The sequence below is a fragment of the Mastomys coucha genome, unplaced genomic scaffold (assembly GCF_008632895.1).
Source record: "Mastomys coucha isolate ucsf_1 unplaced genomic scaffold, UCSF_Mcou_1 pScaffold11, whole genome shotgun sequence".
Classification (NCBI taxonomy): domain Eukaryota; kingdom Metazoa; phylum Chordata; class Mammalia; order Rodentia; family Muridae; genus Mastomys; species Mastomys coucha.
In genome coordinates, this window is record NW_022196893.1 from 8,343,989 (window position 1) to 8,349,290 (window position 5,302).

At 43.3% G+C, this 5,302-nt stretch overlaps 1 pseudogene; it reads right to left on the reverse strand.

Annotated features, from left to right (window-relative positions):
* Nucleotides 1-260: 260 nt before the first annotated feature.
* LOC116082497 lies at nucleotides 261-1,215 on the reverse strand (annotated as a pseudogene).
* Between the last annotated feature and the right edge of the window lie 4,087 nt (nucleotides 1,216-5,302).

The window sequence follows — 5,302 nt, forward strand, 5'->3', positions numbered from 1 at the left end:
TGTTTATTCATATCATATGGAAAATTCATATAATATGGATCTGATAATTCATATACATGACAAAGCTGTATGGTTGTATTCTGTATGCTAATTCATATACAATTAATCCATATAAGGTAGCACATAGTGGCTAATTTTCTATTCGCTTTAACATCTCCACAGATTTTTAAAATTTAAACTTGTCAACAGGCATATGTGCTTTAATATATTGACTGCACCATGCTTATTGTCATGGTGGTACAAGAGGACATACAAGAATACATATAAAAAGGCCACATAGAGTTTCTTGCTGAGAGATTCTGGTACTCTGTAACTCTGCTGCTCAATATTTCAACTGGTTGCCTGTAGTTGTTGGAACGTAGCAAACGTTGCTGGCAGGTGGTGTTGCTGCAGACACGGAAGGTGTAACACCGTGCATCATGGGCACTGTCCGGATAAAAGCCAGCTGTGGAATCTGCATGTTAGCCAGAGCCTGTTGGCAGTGGAAAACACGGGGGTTCAAGACTGGAGTGGCACCATTGGCCTTGTCAAGGGCTGACCTCTTTGGTACCAGTTGAAGTGCACCAGGCGGCAGGGCCACTGCACTGGCAGCAGAATGGTTCATCTGGTGATGAGCTGCCCTGAGTTTGTCCTGCAAATGCATTTCTCCCGGGAGCATCGGCCTTTAATGTAATCCATGCAGACTGCACAGTATTATCAGTGATTTCAACCATGGAAACATCCATAGGGTGAGCATAGCGGCACTCGCTCTCCCGACGGGTACAATTTCCACGCTGAAATTCAAGGGCAAACCTCCAGTCTATCTGTACGAGTTGGTTTTGGACCAGGAACTCCTGGCAGAGCAAGAGGTGGGTTTCCATAAATCAGAACCGGAACATTTGGTAAAAGCTCAGCAGGAACCAGGCCCATCCCAGGATGAGTCATGTAAGGATCGAAAGCCATGGCAGGATTAGCTGCAAGTGATGGATTCATAAGAGAAGATGCTACATCTGAGCGTTCTGGAGCATAAGCTGCACGTGCTGTGTGAACGTGGCTGAGACGGTCTTCTGATGAATCAGATTGTTTCTCCCAGTAATTTCTAGCTGTGACTAAGTGGGGCGGAGGGTGGAGGTACTTGCAGTTCTCACAAGTTCACCAACCCCTTAGTGAATCAAAACAGGCCACTACTTGGCCATTTTCCACATGGAAAACTCTTGATCTTACAGCATAAGCCATTGGTGTTCTGTTCAGCAATTTTTCCTCTGTGCCCATATGTTCGAGGCTCTTCCCCACTTTCTCCTCCATAAGTTTCAGTGTATCTGGTTTTATGTGGAGCTCCTTGATCCACTTGGACTTGAGCTTTGTACACAGAGATAAGAGTGGATCGATAAGAATTTGCACTCTTCTGCATGCTAACCTTCTGTTGAACCAGCACCATTTGTTGAAAATCCTGCCTTTTTCCCATTGGATGGTTTTAGCTCTTTTGCCAAAGATCAAGTGACCATAGGCCTGTGGGTTCATTTTTGGGTCTTCGATTCTATTCCATTGATCTACTTGCCTGTCACTGTACCAATACCATGCAGTTTTTATCACTATTGCACTGCAGTACAGCTTGAGTTACAGAATGCTGATTGCCCCAGAAGTTCTTTTATTGTTGAGAATAGTTGAGAATAGTTTTCGCTATCTTGGGTTTTTTGTTATTCCAGATGAATTTGAGAATTTCTCTTTTTTGTTTGTTTGTTTGTTTTTTGAGACATGATTTCTCTGTATAGCCCTGGTGTTCTGGAATGCACTCTGTAGACCAGGCTGGCCTCGAACTCAGAAATCCACGTGCCTCTGCCTCCCAAGTGCTGGGATTAAAGGCGTGCACCACCGCTGCCCAGCCAGTTCTTTCTAATTCCATAAAGAATTGAGTTAGAATTTTGATGGGGATTGTACTGAATCTGTAGATTGCTTTTGGCAAAATGACCATTTTTACTATATTAATCCTGCCAATCCACGAGCATGGGAAATCTTTACATGATTCTGAGATCTTGTATTTCTCTCTTCAGAGACTTGAAGTTCTTGTCATACAGATCTTTCACTTGTTTGGTCAGAGTCACATCAAGGTATTTTATAATGTTGATGACTATTGTGATGGGTGTCGTTTCTCTAATTTTCCTTCTCAGCCTGTTTATCCTTTGAGAGTAAGAGGGTACTGATTTGTTTGAGTTAATTTTATATCTGGCTACTTTGCTGAAGTTGTTTATCAGCTGTAGGAATTCTCTGGTGGAGTTCTTGGGGTCACTCAAATATACTATCATATCATCTGCAAACAGTGATAGTTTGACTTCTTCCTTCCCAATATTTATCCCTTTTACCTCCTTTTGTTGTCTGATTGCTCTAGCTAGAACTTCAAGTACTATATTGAATAGATAGGGAGAGAGTGGGCAGCCCTGTCTAGTCCCTGATTGTAGTAGAATTAATTCAACTTTCTCTCCATTTAGTTTGATGTTGGCTACTGGCTGAATGTATATTGCTTTTACTATGTTTAAGCATGGGCCTTGAATTCCTGATATTTCCAAGACTTTTATCATGAAGGGGTGTTGGATTTTTGTCAAATGCTCTCTCAGCATCTAATGAAATGATCATGTGGTTTTTTTTTTTCTTTGAGTTTGTTTATGTAGTGGATTGCATTGGGGGATTTTCGTATATTGAACCATCCCGGCATTCCTGGGATGAAGATCATGGAGAATGATCATTTTGCTATGTATTTAGATTTGGTTGGCAAGAATTTTATTGAGTATTTTGGTGCCACGCACACTTTGCATGACGGCGGTATTTGAGGCGTAAACTTCAAGGAAAGTCAGTCTCCTGCCTCCGCATTGTCGCCTGGCACCCCAAACTCAGAGGTAGCCCAGATATGTCTTCATACTTGTGTGCTAGGGGCTCACCAAGATATCATTTCTTAACAGCTCGAAAAAGAAAATTCAGACATTGCTCTCTGACCTTCACCAATGTTCCAATGTCCTAGTCAAACCCTGATTTGGAATGTTAAGCCATTCAAACTAATTGCCTCCAGCATTGTGGGTAGGGCACTGAAGCTCACAAAATGAGAGACTTATCCCAGGACAAGGTCAAGTAAAATCCTCATTCTCTGCCAAGTACTACAGCTGAACCACTCCTAGGAATTAGCAAGAAACTGTCTCTACTTCCCCAAAAGATTAACATAGTGGGCATTTTACCTAGGATGGGCGGGACCTTAATCTGAGAGTATGTGTGTGAGAGACAGTCTAGAGCATTGAGCATTCATCATTCTAGATGCAGCAGTCTACATTCAGCATTCCGACTCACTAGCACTCGGACTAGAACCAGAGCTTAGTTGGACTAGGACTTAGATTCATGCAGTCCGTAGCCCACTGGACCCAGAGCGCTTGGGCCGGGGGGAGGGGCTGCAGCACCAGTCGAGATTCAAGAGATTGAGCATTTGAGATTCGAACATTCAGCATTGAAGATTCGAGATTCGAGCCTCAACCCTCCTGCCCGGACCATGCAGCCCGAACCTACTCGGAGCCCTGTGGTGCTGCACAGGTCCAGAGGAGATGGCTGCTGTTTTAGACCTAGTGTGTTTTAGGTGGCCTCAGATGTACCTCAACTACTGAGCTGCCAGATTTTTCATTTCTTTTTTGCAATGATTGTAAAAGCCTCATGTCATTTTTGAGAAATACACTCAGACCTTACACCACTCGTGTCTAGTCTGTTTGTCAAAGCCGAATCCCATGCACACCTGGCCAGAACCCCTCGTCCCGCGGAACAAGGGACCCTGTAAGAAATCCCAGTCCGTGGCATTTTGGCATCAATATTCATAAGGGAAACTGGTATGAAGTTCTCTTTCTTCATTGGGTCTTTGTGTGATTTTGGTATCAGCGTAATTGTGGCTTCATAGAACGAATTGAGTAGTGTTCCTTCTGTTTCTATTTTGTGGAATAGTTTGAAGAGTATTGGTATTAATTAGGTCTTCTTTGAAAGTCTGAATTCTTAGAATTCTGCATTAAACCCATCTGGTCCTGGGCTTTTTTCAGCTGGAGACTTTTAATGACTGCTTCTATTTCTTTAGGGATTATGGGACTGTTTAAAGGGTTTTCCTGATCCTGATTTATCCGATATTAGAATGGCCATTCCTGCATGTTTCTTGGGATCATTTGCTTGGAAAATTGTTTTCCAGCCCTTTACTCTGAGGTAATGTTTGTCATTGACACTGAGGTGCATTTCCTGTATGCAGCAAAATGCTGGGTCCTGTTTACAGTCTGTTAGTCTATGTCTTCTAATTGGGGAATTAAGTCCATTGATGTTAAGAGATATTAAGGAATAGTGATTATTACTTCCTGGTTTTTTTTAATATTACTTTTATGTTTGTGTGGTTATCTTCTTTTGGGTTTGTTGAAAGAAGATTACTTTCTTGCTTTTTATAGAGTGTAGTTTCCCTCCTCGTGTTGGCATTTTCCATCTATTATCCTTTGTAGATGTCCTGCTAGTGAGCTGATGCACACAGGAAGAACAGCTGTGGTCCCTTCCCACTCAGCCACATGAAGATTTTCCAGTAAGTTGAGAACCTCTTAAGAGTCACTACCTGCTCATCCTCCCAGCAGCTCTTATAAAGAGAGATGATCAAGGTCAGTGATAGGTTATTTCTCCACCATCGGTGAAATGAATCACTTTAAGCCAGATTAGATTATATTAAATACAGGTTTTGGAAAACTGCAATTGGGTGAGTTTGATGGCTCCAAGGACCAAAGCCAGGGGAGTCGCCATGGGGAAAGAGGATGGAGAGGGGAAGAAAGAAAGAAAGACAGAAAGGGTTTGAGAACTGAGAGAGAAGAGAGAAAGAGCAGAAGGAGGAGGAGGAGCAAGAGGAGGAGGAGGAGAAGCAGAAGGAGAAGAAGAAGGAGGAGGAGGAGGGGGAGGAAGAGGAGGAAGAGGAAGAGGAGGAGGAGGAAGAGGAGAAAAGGCCAAAATTTATTGATTATATAGGGAGGTGCCTCTGGGACTGAAAGTTCAGGGTTAGGAGTAGAGTATGCCAGGTAGGGACTGAGGGATGCTGGGAGAACCTGGAGGCAAGGTCTGCTTTGGTATGTAAAATATGCACCTCAGTCCCTTGTCCCAGGTCTGAAACCAAACAGTCAGATCTCAGGCCAGGATACAGTCTAGACTTGCAACCAAGATGGTCTCTTGTTGTCCCTCTCTATATCTCTGCCATAAACTCAAGAAAGGCTGAGAACCTCTCAGATGAGATCACCAAGCTTCCCAGGGCTCTGCTCAGGGACTGCCTGAGACCTGGCCAGCA